Source organism: Canis aureus, chromosome 27 (assembly GCF_053574225.1).
Source record: "Canis aureus isolate CA01 chromosome 27, VMU_Caureus_v.1.0, whole genome shotgun sequence".
NCBI lineage: Eukaryota > Metazoa > Chordata > Mammalia > Carnivora > Canidae > Canis > Canis aureus.
This window is the reverse complement of record NC_135637.1, coordinates 37,387,715-37,404,523: the sequence shown is the minus strand read 5'-3', so window position 1 is coordinate 37,404,523 and position 16,809 is coordinate 37,387,715. Positions and strand designations below refer to the sequence as shown.

At 49.4% G+C, this 16,809-nt stretch overlaps 1 long non-coding RNA gene across 1 annotated transcript; it reads right to left on the bottom strand.

Annotated features, from left to right (window-relative positions):
* Positions 1-10,306: 10,306 nt before the first annotated feature.
* LOC144299308 (uncharacterized) lies at positions 10,307-16,749 on the bottom strand. Its single transcript, XR_013366015.1, has 5 exons — positions 16,485-16,749; positions 14,165-14,674; positions 13,683-13,794; positions 12,729-13,106; positions 10,307-10,791 (listed from the first exon to the last, which is right to left on the bottom strand). It is a non-coding gene; the product is annotated as an uncharacterized LOC144299308 (long non-coding RNA).
* Between the last annotated feature and the right edge of the window lie 60 nt (positions 16,750-16,809).

The window sequence follows — 16,809 nt, the reverse complement described above, 5'->3', positions numbered from 1 at the left end:
CCGACATCCCTCCTCCCCGCTTTCTTCGGAGACCTCGGTCCTGCGGGGCCCCGGGGTGAGTGGGCTCTCGGCCACGAGGGGCTCTACGGGCCACGTCCTCACTGCCGCCGTCGCTCAACTTCACTGCAGAATCGATTTCACTTTAGGGTCATTTTAGAATCGGGGGGGGGGGCTTGGCTTGGTTGTTCAGCCAGCAGCACCCCCTTTACGGGTTTCTCTGAGGGGCCTTATCAGTTTGCACAACTGACACACCAGGCACCGTCAGCGATCAAGCGGGAGACGGAGGGAGACGGGCTGAGGTGGCGTCCGAACGCCGAGGGTTCCCGCCTTCACCCTAAGAGCCACGACGACCCCCGGGGGATTGTTCCCTGATGGAAGCGCAAGCCCTATACTTTGAAAAGAGCACTCCAGCTTCCGGGCAGAGAATGGGATGCAGGGGACCAAGCGAGGATTGCGGGCAAATCCGTAAATCTGACCAAGGCCCGCGGAGCACGGGGTTCTCCAGACAGACAATTCTCAGGCCGGCCGCCGCCAGATCTAGAGTAGCCCCCTGCACCCCCAGAGTAGTCCTCTGCACCCCCAGAGTAGTCCTCTACACCCCCTTCACTCCTTGGAGTAGCCCTCTGCACCCCCTGCACCCCTTGGAGTAGCCCCCCTGCACCCCCTACACACCCGGAGTAGCCCCCTGCACCCCCTGCACCCCGGAGTAGCCCCCTGCACCCCCTGCACCCCGGAGTAGCCCCCTGCACCCCCTGGAGTAGCCCCCTGCACCCCCTGCACCCCCGGAGTAGCCCCCTGTACCCCCTGGAGTAGCCCCCTGCACCCTCAGAGTAGCCCCCTGCACCCCCTGGAGTACCTGCACCCTCCTGCACCCCCCGGAGTAGCCCTCTGCACCCCCCGGAGTAGCCCCCTGCACCCCCTGGAGTACCTGCACCCCCCTGCACCCCCCCGAGTAGCCTTCTGCACCCCCCAGAGTAGCCCCCTGCACCCCGTGCACCCCCCGGAGTAGCCTCCTGTACCCTCCGGAGTAGCCTCCTGCACCCCCTAGAGTAGCCCTCTGCACCCCCTGCACCCTCTGCACACCCCACCCCCGCGCACCCACAGGCCGATGGCGCTTGGAGCCGCTCTGCCCCCAGACTAGCACCCACCAAGCTGTAGGCGTGGCAGGAGAGGTGGGAGGCGAGGACGGGGACGACACCGTGCTGGAGCGATAGGCGAGGAGCCGCAGACAAAGACGTGCGCGTCCGTGGCAGTGAGCACACACACACCTATCAGTAGGCACAGACGCGCCTTTATTGAATATAAAACCGAAACAACATAATGGGTCTGGATGGAAACATGATGAGTGACTCATTCTATTCTTTTTACTTTTTTTTTTTTTTTGGAATGATATAATTGTGACAACTGGAAGTCGGCTAAGAGGGCAGGTCTGGTCTTAAGAGTTCTCACCACGGTAAAAGTCACCAAGCTGACCTTTGCCGTGTGTGCATTTTTTCTATTCTGTGGGTTACATTGCAATAAAAAAGTATGTTTTAAATACTCTACGCTCTTCCGCTTTAAATCAACAAGCTGCAACGTACAGGAGAACAGTTTTTACCAATACCACTACTTTGATATTTTGTGCTCTGTATCTGGTAGCAAATACATTGACTATTACAGGTCTGAGGAATAGTTTACTTTTTTACTAAGAGTTTTACAGGAAATAGCTCATTTAAAACTTAGAAGGCTACGGGATGGAACTATGGTCACATGAGGCATAGAGAAAAATGAGACATAAAAGCCAAATTTTCCTAAGACTGCACAGGTGAAGGAGTTGTGATTTTATTTATGTATTTATTTTTAAGATTTTATTTATTTATCCGTGAGAGACACAGAGAGAGAGGCAGAGACACAGGCAGAGGGAGAAGCAGGCTCCATGCAGGGAGCCCGATGTGGGACTCGATCCCGGGACCCCGGGGTCACGCCCTCAGCTGAAAGCAGACGGTCCGCCCCCCACCCCAGGTGTCCCAGAGTTATGATTGTAACCCAGGATGTCCGACAGCACACATCTGCACAAAAGTGTTCAAAGAGTATATAAGTGACAATGGGACACCATGGAGAAAGTCATGTTTGTGTTACCCTCGACCAAAATTAATTGGAAAATTAAGCCAAGAAATGAGAAACTCTTTTGGGGTTTTTTGGGGGAAGGGAGGTTGTTGTGTTTTTTATAAACTCTAACCATTGGGGCGCCTGGGTGGCTCAGTCAGTGAAGCACCTGTCTCCAGCTCAGCTCATGATCCCGGGGTCCTAGAATCGAGTCTTGCGTTGGGCTCCCTGCTCAGCAAGGAGTCTACATCTCTCTCTGCTCCTCCCTCTCTCTCAAATAAAATCTTAAAAAAAAAATACAAATCACCTAAATAATAAATTAATTAATTAATTAATTAATAAACTCTAACCATCGAATTGACTTGAAAAGATAGAACTACCATATGACCCAGCAATCCTACCTCTGGGTATATATCCAAAGGAGTGGAAGTTGCCATCTCAAAAAAAATCTACGTTCTTCCATGTCCTTTGCTGCATTTTCACAACAGCCAAGACCTAGAAACGGTCCAAGCGTCCATCGACAGATGAACAAAATGTGGTGCAGACACACACACACACACACACACACACACACACACACACACACAGAGTAAAATACTGTTCAGCCATAAAGAAGGAAGAGATCCTGGCATTTGGGACAACGTGGATGGACTTCGAGGGCATTATGCTAAGTGAGGTAAGTCAGGCAGAGAAAGACAAATATTGTATCAGCCCAATTATTTGTGGAGCCTAAAAACATCAAACTCATAGAAACTGAGTAGAATGATGGTTTCCAGGGAAATGCGGTCAAAGGACACAAAGTTTTGCTAAGATGGGTAAGTTCTGGGACCTATCACAGCGCGATGACTATACTGTGTACTTAAAGGTTGCTACGAGGGCTTTAGTGTTCTCACCAGCACAACAAAATAGTGATTATGTGAGATGAAGGATGTGCGGTAAACATTCCACAACGTGTAGGGACATCCCATCACCACAGCGTGTATCCCAAACTTACACAATGTTATATGTCAGTGGTATCTCAACAAAGCTGGATTAAAACAATCAGATGAGGAGAAGATCGCTCGTCAGGTCAATGATAAGACATTTTTTTCATCACGTCGGAAATACCAGGATCACTTCCAAGTAAGCATAGGATCTAGCAAGTTCCACCGATGCTGAACGTGATTATAGACTTTGTAGTATAAAGTCATTGAAAATTTGACAATGTTTCTCTTATTTTTCTCACCCTTACATTTACACAAAGCAAGAAAGTCATTACCCCATAACAGACGCACTAGGGAACTATACTCTCTCTCTCTCTTTTTTAAGGTTTTATTTATTTATTCATGAGAGACACAGACACAGGCAGAGACACAGGCAGAGGGAGAAGCAGGCGCCCTGTGGGGACCCCGATACAAGACTCGATCCCAGGACCCCGGGGTCACGCCCTGAGCGGAAGGCCGACGCTCACCCACTGAGCCCCGAGGCGTCCCAGGAACTATACTCTCTCAAGCCTGAATATCCCATTAATATTTTGTTTAGAACAAGGTAAGTAACAACATTAATTTCTAATACAAATTCATGTCAAAAGTAAAGTGGTTGGTGGGTTTCTTCCAGGGAGTATATTAGTTTCGTGGAGGTGAAACCAGACTCTAACCAGTGGCTTTCTGAGAGTCCTTAATCCAAGAGCAAGGAAGTTCCCTGACTACCCAAGGCTTTGTTCCCTGCTCTCCTGGCTGAAGCTCGTCGCTCGTCGACACCTTCCAAGGTCTGGCCCCAACACCACCGTCTCTGAAAACATTTCCCTGCACTTCATGCCCCTAAATTATTAATTCTTCTAAATCGCTTTGTATTATGCTCCCTGAACGATCTCTTTAGCTTATCTCCCTAATCTTTTCAGTAGCTTGAGAACAGGAGCTAATGCATTTCTTTTAACTCTTTAAAATCTTTATTTTAAAATAATAGCGATGGGTGTGAAATTGCAAGAATTAATACGGAGAGATTCCCCCATGTTCTCCATTCAGTTTCCCCCAAAGGTAATATGTTATCTAACTATAGTGTCGTCTCAAAACCATGAAGTTGACCTTGGTACGACCCACAGAGCTTATTCCGAGCTCGCTGGGTTTACGTGCACCCCTGTGTGCGTGTGTAGCTCAACGCGATGTCATCACACGTGTCGATTGTGCAACCACCACCACAATTAAGATACAGGACCGTCCATCACCACAAAAATTTCCCTCGAGCTTTCCCTGTGTAGGTAGCAACCACTCCCACCACTCCCGAGCCCTCCCTGAACCTGAGCCTGGCGGTCTCTAATCTGTTCTCCGTCTCCGTAACTTGTTGTAGATGGAACCTTGCGGTATGTGACCTTCTGACACTGGCTTGTTTCACTCACTTGAGTCACCCAAACTGTCGACTGTTACAGATACCGCATCTGCTCCTCTTTATTGCCAAGAAATATCCGCGGTATGGGCCCACTACAGTTTACTTACCTATTTACCCACTGAAGGACTTCTGGGTTGTTTCCGGCTTGGCTCTACCTTTTAACTTTTCAGTGCTTAGCAAGGTGACTTGGAAGTAGAAAACACTCCATTCGGGTTCGTTCTTTTGAATTACTTGTTCGTCCCACCCAGCGCTGAAGTCTGTGCTGACACCTGCTGCACGTACCGCCCTGAGGGGAAACGTCAGTTTCTCCGAGTTTCCATTGACTTCACCCTTATCTTCATCTGATATTCAGGGATTGCAAAATGTGGATGTGGTTCTCATCCCATTTTAGAGTTCTGCTGTGACTTAAGAAGTGCATTGGGGTGCAGTGAAAACCCATGGCTGGAACTCGCCCTTTCATGGTGATGAAATACTTCCCCAGCCAGTATCGAGGTGCGACAGGCCTTCGTCCCATCAAAATCTCCATCAGCATCAGCACAGCTCCCAGAGAGCCAGTCCAGATGAAAAGAAGAAGAGTGACGACAATACTGTGCCATCGTTAAAAATTTCTGGGACATATAAATAAAGGGGCCAATGTTCTTTTTCAGTAACTCCTACCTTTGCCATTTAAGAACTTCTTGGATCGCCGTGCAGCTGACACACAGTGCTGCATCAGTGTAGGTGTCTACAAGGTGACTTGAAGGACAACCGTCTACTCTCTGCTCTGCCCCCATGTGTAGCCCCCACCTGTCGGCGCTATTGCAATACCGCTGACTATATTTCCTGTGCTGTGGGTTTTTTTTGAGACTTTATTTATTTGACAGAGAGTGAGCACGAGCAGGGGCAGGCAGAGGGAGAAGCAGGCTCCCCTCTGAGCAGGGAGCCTGACGTGGGACTCGATCCCAGGAGCTGGGATCATGACCTGAGCCGAAGGCAGACGCTCCACCTACTGGGCCACCCGGGTGCCTCTGGCTGAGTCTGTTATTCCCAGGACCTATTGATTCCATCACTGGAAGCCATGCAGCCCCTCCTCCCCCTCCCCACAATCTGTATTTATGGGTCTATTTTTGTTTTTGTTTCTATCTCTTTGTTAGTTTCCTCGACTCGTTTTGTTTTTGTCATTTGAATCTGTGCAAATTGCTTTCCTAACCCGGATGAGACAGGTAACTTCTTAGGAATATGTGTGCCCTTCCTACGTCACCGAAATAAGCACTTTCTAGTGCTCTCTTGGGCAGTGAGGAAGCAGATTGTCCCCCCAAGTCTCGGAAGGAGCGCAGCCCGATCAGCGCCTGCTCTCAGCGTTCTGGCCTTGGGCTTTGCTTTCAGAACCATGAGAGAATAGACTTAGGTGATTTTAAGCCACTGACGTTTGTGGCCGTTTGCTGTGGGAACCGACGCTTCCACCCGGGGATCCCACAGCAGCGGACACCTCCCTGTGCCCCAGCAGCCTCCCCCGCTGGCCCAGGGGAGCAGGGCCCACTCCTGGGGAAACGGCGCCTGAGGAACTCCTCCGGGTCAGCAGGGAAACTGGTGGCCCAGATGAAAGCCGCCGCGTGAGAATCCGGGCCTGAGGCAGGGAAGCCGGTTGCTAAAGGGCTGGTGGCTGTTTACAGGGAAGCAGCTAGCGGCCAGCGCCCGCCTCCTCCCCTGCTTCAGTCCTGAGCTGAGGCCGCAGCACTCCTGACTCAGCCCGCCTTCCGCAGGTGGGCCCAGCCCTCGGGCAGGCCGCCCCCAGCCTTCTTCCTGCTCCTGAATTGCACTGCCTTTCTCTGGATTAAAACAGGTTTGGGAATATCCATCTGAATTTTTTTTTTAAGATTTATTTTGTTTTTGTTCAATTGCAAAAGTACAATCTGCTTATGCTAGAAATTTTAGAAAATAGACGCTAACAAGGAAAATAGCAAGTAACCAATATTCTCACCACCAGGAACGACTCGGTTAACATTTCGTAGCTTTCTTTCTGGTCTTATTCCTATTCAGTAAATATTATTTAGGAACGGGACGAGTTGAAACACTATGAACACGTGGATGTGCTGCTATCGTATATCTGCAACGGTTGTGAGATGGAACTAGATTTTACGTCTCCATTTCCTTCACGTGGCTACTTACGCTGTTTTCATTTGCCACCTGGGTCCTGGAAATGAATTTCTCAGTTAAGAATATTTAATTCTTAAATGTGGAGAGTATCTGGCTCAGTCGGTTGCGCTTCCAATTCTTGGTTCAGCTCAGGTCATGGCCTCGGGGTTGTGAGACGGGGCTGCGCGTCTGGTGTGGCGTCTGCTTGGGCCTCTGTCTCTCCCTCTCCCCGCCCCCCATTCCCTTGCTCAGGTGCACGCGCCTGCTCTCGCGCTCTCTCAAATAAATAAATCTTAAAAAAATTATATTTAATTCTGGAATTAATTGCAAGTTTGAGTGGATATAAGAGAAAGAAATAAGTAGTGATCTTTGGGGGGGAAAGAGCGAGAAGAGTGTTTTTACTTCCTGTTCTGTGTGTTCAACAAAGCACGCTTGCCTTCCTCTGGACCTCGTATTGGAGAAAGACAAATGTCAGGAAGGGATGCCCTGGAAATGGAGTGATTTCTTAAAGAGGGAAGATTAAATAGGTGAGGTTATTTCTTCCTCTGATATTCGCATGAATTTATACTTTCTGGTGGTGGGAGGGTGTTGGGGGAGGGGACAGTCCTCGCTGTGGAACTGGGGAAGGTCAGTCAAAGCTCTTTCCACGGTCTCTGCCCTTATCAGAAGGGCCGCGGGGTCCGGCCTCGGCCAGCAATAGACCCGTTGGTTCAATCAGCACAGACGATCAGATTGCAGAGCCTCAAAGTCCCTCTCCACTTCGGCTGTCTACGCAGGTCGCTAGGTGCAGAACTTCCAGACGCCCCACGCGCCCAGTACGGTCGTGGCTCCACGACTCCGGCTCTGCCCCCACTTGGCCTTGCAAACCCGCGCTGCCCGGGCCACGGTCTGTTACCAGGAGGGCCTGCTTCAAGCTCCTCGCACGCTCTAACTGACGCATGAGGCGGAAAATTTCCAGGTAACCAGGTTTTATTTCTTATTTTATTTTCTCCGCCTCAAGCCCACAAACTATGAATCCTAATGGTAATAATGGCAACGATAAATACCAGTGGCACATTAAGTAGCTTCTAGATGCCGGTGCTGGGCACCTCGCCCCTGTGTTTTCTTCAGGCTTCACAAGGCTGCAAGGAAGGTGTTATTAGTCATTTACAGGTTAGGAAAACCCGAAGGTTGTCCGAGGGCCACAGCTGGTGAGCGCAGAACCTGCGTCTGTCAGGTGCCAGCATCCCCGACGCCTCTGGTGGGTGGGACTCCACGCCGGGTGTCCCCGTGCCTTGAGGTTTCGGGCGGGATTTCCAGCTCCACAGCTAACCCTACACATCCCCACGCTTACCCTTCTAAAGACTCGAGGAAAACACTTTTAAAGAAACTCCGCGATATTTAGAGCCTTTCGTGTTCCTCAATCGTCGCATCCTTCGTTACGTAGATTGCGAGTTTGAAAAAGCAGGAAGACACTCTTTTCTCTATTTTTGAGGACACTGTTTTAAAATTGCACAGTTAATACAGGAAATGTATCTGCCTGGATTTTTCTGGATATCTTCTGGATTTTTCTGTTGTTTGTTGTGATTCATGTGTTTGGTGTCTATTGACGGGATTAAGGACGGGCTTCATGTTCCCCGTTGGAGGGATATGCTAGGCTTTATCATAGACAGTCGAATAAACATCTCAAGGCAGGAACCCTTGGGGAGGAACCTTCCAGAAATGGTCTAAGTCAACATTGGTGACAGGGACAGGGAGGCCGCTATGTTCTGGAGATGGAGGAATCCCCAAGCGAGAAGCACAGAGAGGAGAAGCAGCTTCTGAACACAGGTCGCCTCCGACTTAGCTCTTTCAGGAGGAGGAGGCGGTTGTGGCTGGGACATGCCCTGAGCCTCAGAGGGAGCCTGTCGCCAGCTATTTCCTGTCTCCTCCGCTCGCTTCTCAGCCCCCAGTGCTCTTGCCTGCCTTCGCCTTCGCCCTCGTCGCGCTGAAGCGGATCGTCAACATCTGTGCAAGTCCCTTCCCCGTCCTGGGCCTCTTCACCTGCAACATAAGCCGTCCCGGCTGCCAGGCCTCTGTTAGCCTCGGTGTGCTCTAGTCCCCATACACGTGATCGCTTTTAAAAAGCGGAGTTGCCCAAATGAATGAGCGTAAAGGGGAAGGGAGAAAAAATGAGTGGAAAACATCAGAAAGGGAGACAGTACATGAGAGACTCCTAACTCTGGGAAACGAACTAGGGGTGGTGGAAGGGGAGGAGGGCGGGGGGTGGGGGTGACTGGGTGAGGAGCACTGAGGGGGACACTTGACGGGATGAGCACTGGGTGTTATTCTGTATGTTGGCAAATTGAACACCAATAAAAAAATAAATTTATTTTAAAAAATGAAAAAATAAAATAAAATAGAGGTGTTGAGAAAAATAAAAAATAAAAATAAAAATAAAAAGCAGAGTTGGAGGCCCCTGGGTGACTCTGTTGGTTAAGAGCCTGGCTCATGATTTCGGCTCAGGTCATGATCTCAGGGTCTGGGGTCGGGCTTCGTGCTGGGTGCAGAGTCTGCTTGGGATTCTCTGTCCCTCTCCTTCTCCCTCGGCCCCTCCATGTCTTCCCCTCAAAAAAATAAAAATTTAAATTAAATTAAAAATCAAAAATAAAGAAGCAGAGTCAACCATGGGCTTTGGCAGGCACCGGCCAGGGGAAGTACGGCCTCACCACTTCTGTGTCTCCGGGAAGCCCTCTCTCTACGTGAGGATTTGTGCTGCTTCACACTGCTCTGAGTCCACCCAAGCCCAAATGTCCGAAGTGCTCCCGGACTAAATTAATCCCCAGCCATTGCTCTACTGCTTATCATCAACATTTCCAGAATCTCAAAGGCTGACAGTATTTCTAATGTTTTCAAGAAGGACATCGATAGAATGTCAGAGAAGAGACCGTACCAACCACCTCTTCCAGTGATTTTTTTAAATTTTTTTATTTTTAAAGATTTTATTTATTTATTCATGAAAGACACAGAGAGAGAGAGAGAGGCAGAGACACAGGCAGAGGGAGAAGCAGGCTCCATGCAAGGAGCCCAACGTGGGACTTGATCCCGGGTCTCCAGGATCAGGCACGGAGCTGAAGGCGGCGCTAAACCGCTGAGCCACCCGGGCTGACCTCTTCCAGTGATTTTAAAACAGTTTTAGAACAAAACAAAACAAAACAAAAATTTCTTTTTTTTTTCCTGTTGCAAATAGTTTTATTTTTTTTTTATTTTTTTATTGGAGTTCAATTTGCCAAAAAAAAAAATCTTTTCAAAAAAAAATGTGACCTAAGGCTCCAACACGTGTAAAATCAATGAATAGTAGGTGGTGAGTCTAAGTTTACTGTATAAATGCACATTTATAATCTTCAGCCAGTATGAAGCAATAAGGATGAAGTCACTTTGATAATCCTCAGAATTAGCAATTCGTATAAGCAACAGCACTCCAGGGAATACCCGTGGCTTACACGCGACAAAACAGAGCAATATGATGTGATAAAATCTGCACACAAAAGTAGCTGAAGTCATAACTGTTTTTTAAACAATGAAGAGGTTTTAAACAACCTCAATTCTTTTCTTTTTAGTATGTGAGATGATTTTATTTTTTTAAATTGTTTTATGAATTTATTTTTATTGGTGTCCAATTTGCCAACATACAGAATAACCCCCAGTGCTCATCCCGTCAAGTGCCCCCCTCAGTGCCATCACCCAGTCACCCCCACCCCCCGCCCTCCTCCCCTTCCACCACCCCTAGTCCGTTTCCCAGAGTTAGGAGTCTCTATGTTCTGTCTCCCTTTCTGATATTTCCCACTCATTTTTTTCTCCTTTCCCATTAATTCTTTTTCAATTCTACAAGACAGCACAGGACATTCCCCTCTCCATCTCTAGCATCGGTTAAGGAAGACGTGGCTGCCATGTGAACTTTGATATACAAACAGACATTTGCAATTACCTGTGAAGCGAAGATATTTAAATGAGTAAAATTACATCTGAAAACAAAATTGAATGCCCCTGTCAGCAGACTTTTTGCGGCCCTTCCACAGAAACCAGACTCCTTGGGGCCCCTGGGTGGCTCCGTGCTTTAGCATCTGCCTCCGGCTTAGGGCGTGACCCCGGGGTCCCAGGATCGGGGAGTCCCACGTCGGGCTCCCTGCATGGAGCCTGCTTCTCCCTCTGCCTGCGTCTCTGCCTCTCTCCCTCTCTCTCTCTCTCTCATGAATAAATGAATACAATCTAAAAAAAAAAAAAAGGATTCTGTGATCATTTAAGTGAACTATGTTATAAATGCAAAGAGAAGATAAAATATTAAAAAAACATATCTTCTATATGCGTCATGCATGGTAATTCAAGCTTCTGTACTCTACAATATATTCCATTTTCGTTCAGTTTGTATATGTGCTGGCTATTGCTTGATATCTCTAATCTCTTGTCCTAACAAGTATAGCATCGTAGCATGCCTTTTAATAAATGTCATGACATCTGTACTCTCTCAAAAAAAGAGAAAAAAAGAAAAAGAAAGAAAGAAACCAGACTCCAACGAAACAGTTTGAAAACTACGGATGTGGTTTCAACTGAATTTTATAGACTCCAGGGCCTCCATGGGGGAGGTGAATCCCCCAGGGTCTCACAACCAGCTCCCCGGGGACCCCAGACCCTGACTCCTCCTCTAGTGCTCCTTCCACTTCACTGGCCTCACTAACCACGTTCTTTTGTATTCATGGAACCTCAGGCCTCGTGACAAAACAAAGCAGGGATTTCTCATCATTAGGGGAAAAAAGGTGTCAGGGGACGGAGGTGCCGATGTGGTCAGCTCCTAAGCTACTTGGCTGCTCAGATTTTTTTTTCATACAAATTCTTTCATCCTAAACGTCTTCCTTCACGATGCTGAATTTTTGTCAGTTCGCCTCAAATTCTTCTTCCTGCTTTGACGCGCTCTCCAGGAAATCATGTGACCGATCCGTATAATAAATCTATTAAAAGCTAAAAAAAAAAAAAAACGGGGGATGCTAAAACTCCAAAAGCTTCAAGATAACCACTTGTTGTTGTCCCTTCCTAAGTGCTACTTAAGAAAATTATTTTGCTATCCTGGAAGCAGTTTGGAAAGTTGGAGCCCTTCACTGCTATTCTCAAACCTCCTGTCTCTGGGACTGAGTGGCCCTGGGTGCTCAACATCTCAATAAACGTGGAAAGGCCCATTTATCGTAGTATTTGCAAAATGCCTCCACGGGCGGCGTGTGGGGACTCCCAGCACTTTCTTGGCATCGTGCGGACCAAATCTGCGTGATCCTAGGCTCTGGGCTGAGCTACATAGGTTCGTTAGATGCGCCCCGATGTACGATAATTAATGTTAATTATCGATGTAATGATTATCGATGTACGATAATTAATATTTAAGTCCACGTGGAGATGAAAGAAAACTGAGCGGACATAAACTATCATTAGCAGTCATAGAAATGAGTAACCCGCGTGTTTGCTTCTTCAACCCTCCCGATTTTCCCGTGTAGGTTTTAAAAATCTCAAGAGGCCGTGGAGATGATGAATCATCTTTTTACTGCATTTTTTGGTGCTGGTGAACCCAGGGAAAACTTGAAGCCTGAAAGCTCCAGTCCTACCCCACCCTCGGGATTCCATCCCCACCCCTCCCACCCCCGAGGTGAGAGTCCCTCTGGAAGAATCAGCCCCACAGGGACCCGTGGGTGCAGCCCCGCAGCGGCCCGAGCCCAGCTCACCCTTGGAACCACCCGGGGCACCTGATGAGAGCACAGGTCCCTGCTCCCAGACCTGGAGATCCTGGTTCGGCCTGTCTGGTGGGGACAGAAACCCGCGTCAGCAATCACAGGATTCTTACGGGGTCTCCACGAGCGTGCGGCACAGGGCCATGGCCACGGGGCCGCTCAAAGCCGGGGCTTGGAAAAGAGCAGTTAGTATGTGCACCTGTCGTAGTATGTGCACCCGTCCTAGTATGTGCACCCGTCCTAGTATGTGCACCCATGGTCCCAAGGAGCCGACAGGTGTCCTGCAGCTGGGGAGACTAGGACGCAGGGGCGTGGAGCGTGCAGGAGATCTCACAGAAGTCGGTGCAAAGAGTTGCATTTTTTCTCGCCGGGAAACCAGGCAGCCCTGACTCCTGATAACCAGCTCATAGGCCACCCTACGCTTGGAGGACTTACCGACGGTACAGAAGGCCAGCCACTCCGAACACTGATGGTGACACGTGTCCACATGCCTTTTCCAAGTAGAATTTCTTCTCAGACCTAAACGCACAGGCTGTCAGGACTCTAGGACGAGACTCCACAACCCGGGTGTCGGGGCATCTTTCGTGGGGACGTTCTCCGCAGGGTGTCTAGCGGCAGCCCTGGCCTCTACTGCTGGGGCCAGTAGCACCTCCCCGGGGGCCGGGGACCAGAACCGGCTCCAGATGTCACCGAAAGCTGCTGGAAACATCGAGTTGCTCCAGGTAAATCATGTGAGCTCTCCGGGGCCTCCGGAGCTTATTACAGAAGATGGAAAAGTCAAGGTGTCGTTCATCGCGGTGGAATCAGAAGAGACTAAAAGAGAAGTTGTACTTGTGAAACTGGGTAATTACTTATATTTTAAAAATTCCAGATTCGATACCCACCCATACTGAAAAATAAATTTCAAACGGTCTGGAGTTCTAAATGAAAAGCATCGGGAAAATGTTGGGAAATAGAGACGATATATTTCTGTAACCTTGGGGTAAAGAAAATTCGTCTTGGAAAAAGTCAGAAAACCTAAAAGCCCCAAGGGAAGCCCCCAAGAGACTTTGCTCCATATCATGGTGACATCTCCGTAGCATGAAAAGGGAACAGAAGAAAGAGACCACAATCAAAATTTTGAAAGAGGAAAATGTGAAAATACCAGCAGCACATGGAACGAGCTAAAGATCAATATTCATTAAAAAAAAAAAAAAAAAACCGCAAAGCCCAACCAATCATTTTTAAAATGCAGAGAGAATAGGTCAATAATCTGAAAGATTTGTAAAGGGAAATCAAAGAGCCGGGACGCAGGAAAATTTCCCAAGTCCGTTCTAACTCAGGAAAACGCGAACAAAATGTGCAAAGCCCCCTCGGTCCCATCAGACTGGCACGATTAAAAAGACTCACGAAACGCGGAGCTGATGAAGGAGGATGCGGACGAACGGACGAACGGTGGTGCTCGTGCGAGTAGGAGGACTTGCAACCGGGTCAGCGACGGCGTCGGGTGTCAGCAGAGACCCTGCAGCGGGAGGCGGCGGGAGGCGCTGGGAAGGGGCCTCCCCGGCAAGGCCGCCCTCGAGAGCGGGGAAGCGGGCAACCTAAATGCTTTTCCAGACGGACAGAAGTGGGGACGGGGGACTTTTGTAGGGTACGACTCTGGCTTTAGAAGTTAACCACATCGGGGCGCCTGGGAGGCTCGGCTGGTTGGAGTCCAGCCTTGGTTCCAGCTCAGGTCCTGAGATCGGGGCCCGCCTGGGGCTCCCCAGTGCACGGGGAGCCTGCCTCTCCCGCTCCCTCTGCCTCCCCCCTGCTCGTGCTCGCTCTCGTGCTCTCTCAAATAAATAAATAAATCTTAAAAAAAAAAACAAAAAACAAAAAAACAAACTCACCCACGTCTTCGGCTACGCCTCTGTCAACCCAGCTACCGCGATATTGTGCAACTGTCCCTGTAAAACCCTGCGGTGTCCTGACTCCTAATGTAATCCTAGGGACATTCTGTTGTCTTCTTTTGCAATCATGTTTTAAGTATCTTCCCCGAACTCTAATTTTTTTTTTTTAAATCAACCATGCCTTGCTTTAGAATGTAATACCTTTATCCCTAATGGGAAACAATTCTTATTTTCTTAAAAAAAAAAAAAAAAAAAAGAACTATCCTGGGTCATTGGATCCAGATGAGAGGTATCGAGTGGTTTCCAAATGAGAATCCCGTATTTTCAAGCGTGTCGGACACACCGGGAGGCCACTTGCCTGAAGGCCTGGAGTGTCCTTGGGGATCCAGAAAAGGCCTGGTGAGAAAGGAAGGGTCGGGCCGGAGTTGGAGCATCCGGACGTTCCGGTCATTTGCTCACAGAGCGAGTCTGAGCAGAGCACAGACTCCGACTTTCTGGGGGACTCGGGGCCTGCAGGAAAAAGATCAGGAACCGCTTCAGCACGACTCAGCTCAGGGTTAGGGGAACGCACGACTCAACGCGGAAGAGGGCTTCTTTCCCACGTTGAGGGGTTTCTTCATTTTATTTTATTTTTTTACGCTTGCATTACAGTTTTCTCTTTGGGGGGTTTTGTCCTGTTTTGTTTGTTTTAACGGCTTCCTTTTTTTAAAAAACATAAATTTATTTTTTATTGGGGTTCAATTTGCCAACATAGAGAATAACACCCAGTGCTCATCCCGTCAAGTGCCCACCTCAGTGCTTCCATTTATTTTTTTTTTTTAGTTTTGACACATAGTGCATCTTGGATAAGACTACGAGTTGATTCTTTGTCCTCCGTGTCCTAATCTTTCTTTAATTTCCGTCTTATGAGGCCTGTTGCTTCCATGTAATTTTGATATTGAATTGATTTATACGTAGCACACGTTAGGGAAGATCCGTTTTCCTCGTTCAAGATGTAGGGGTCTCAGAGCCTCCGCCTGTATGTGCGGACACGGTAAAAACCCATTTTAGACGATGACGGGGCCCTTTAACCGCCTGAGCCACCCAGGTGCCCCTGAGTGGCTGTTTTCTTTCTTTCTTTTTTTTAGATTATTTATTTATTTATTTATTTATTTATTTATTTATTTATTTATGAGAGAGAGAGAGAGAGAGGGGCGGAGACCCAGGCAGAGGGAGAAGCAGGCTCCCTACAGGGACCCCGATGCAGGACTCGATCCCAGGACTGGGGTCACGCCCTGAGCCCAAGGCAGGTGCTCACCCCTAATTCCCCAGGGGCCCCAGGAGAGAAGTCGGAGGGAGAGAATTCCCAGAGACTGCCCTCATTTCTTCTGACACAGCTGTCAGGCCTTGGGGAAGAAGACCCCGAAATGTTACACGTTTCCTCCACGTGGGGAAAATACTAACCAACGAGCTGAAGCCCCTGGTTTTGCGGCTCTGGCGCAGCCCCGAGCTACCCAGTGATGTCGGGCACGGGTCCACGCCGCTCACGGCCCCTGGAGCCCGAGTGGGGCACGTCAGGGTCACTCGTGGGTGCAGACCCCTCCCCGGAGCCGGGTGAGGGAAGCCGGGAGGTGCAGGGCAGGATGCAGGCCTCGTGGGCACCGGGCCCAGCGCCGGGCACGCTCCAGCAGGCCCATCCGCCCCTGCTCGGGCCCCGTTCCAGGAGCCTCAGCTCACGGCGGCTGTGCCAGCTCAGCTCCAAAGAGCTGGGGTACAGGCAAGGAGATACATTACCTCAAATAACAAGGGGTTTTTCCTTAAACTCCTTAAAAAAAAAAAAAGACTTTATTTATTTGAGAGAGAGAGAGAGAGAACACAAGCCCAGGGAGAGGAAGAGGGAGATGGAGAAGCAGACCCCCCCACCCCCACCCCCTCGGAGCAGGGAGCCCGACCCGGGGCTCGACCCCAGGACCCCGGGATCATGACCCAAGCCGAAGGCAGACGCCTCACCGACCGAGCCCCCCCGGGCGCCCCTTCTTTTCCTAAATTCTAACCCATTCTTTACCTGTGCTCCTGGCCCGCCTACATAACAGTCGGGTAAGGGGGTGCCCGCACTGCCGCACAGTTGGCCCAACTGGGACATTTAGACCCCGAAAGTAACTAGGCTGCAACTCCGCGTAGCTCCTGCAGATGATTTCCCCGCCAGGCCCCCGGCTAATGCGTCCCCCGGCATTCGCCAGCGCTCATGACCCAGAATAAAGCCTCCTGCGTGTGCCTGGCTGAGCCGCGTGCACGCGGCCCACCCGTGGAAGAGTCATTTGCTCCCGATCGGGGATCTCACCCATCGCCAGGAAGAGGGAATGTCCTTATTTTTTGACTCGTCCAACAAAACCACTCATGGCTACGTTGGTCTGCAGTGAAACGACTGGTCATCGAAGCCTCGGGACGCGGCCGTAGAAGCCTGGAACGTTCTCTGCCGACGCCGTATCTTTCCATCCTTCCAAGAAAGATAAAAACGAAGGAAAAAAAATAAAAATAAAAATGATCTCCCCCCCCCCACAAAAAAAAAAAAAAAAAAAAAAGATCTTCCCTATGGTTCCCATTTCCTGATGATGAGGAACAGGGTTTTATGGGCTGCGTCCTCTGCACGTGACTGCGGGTGGCAT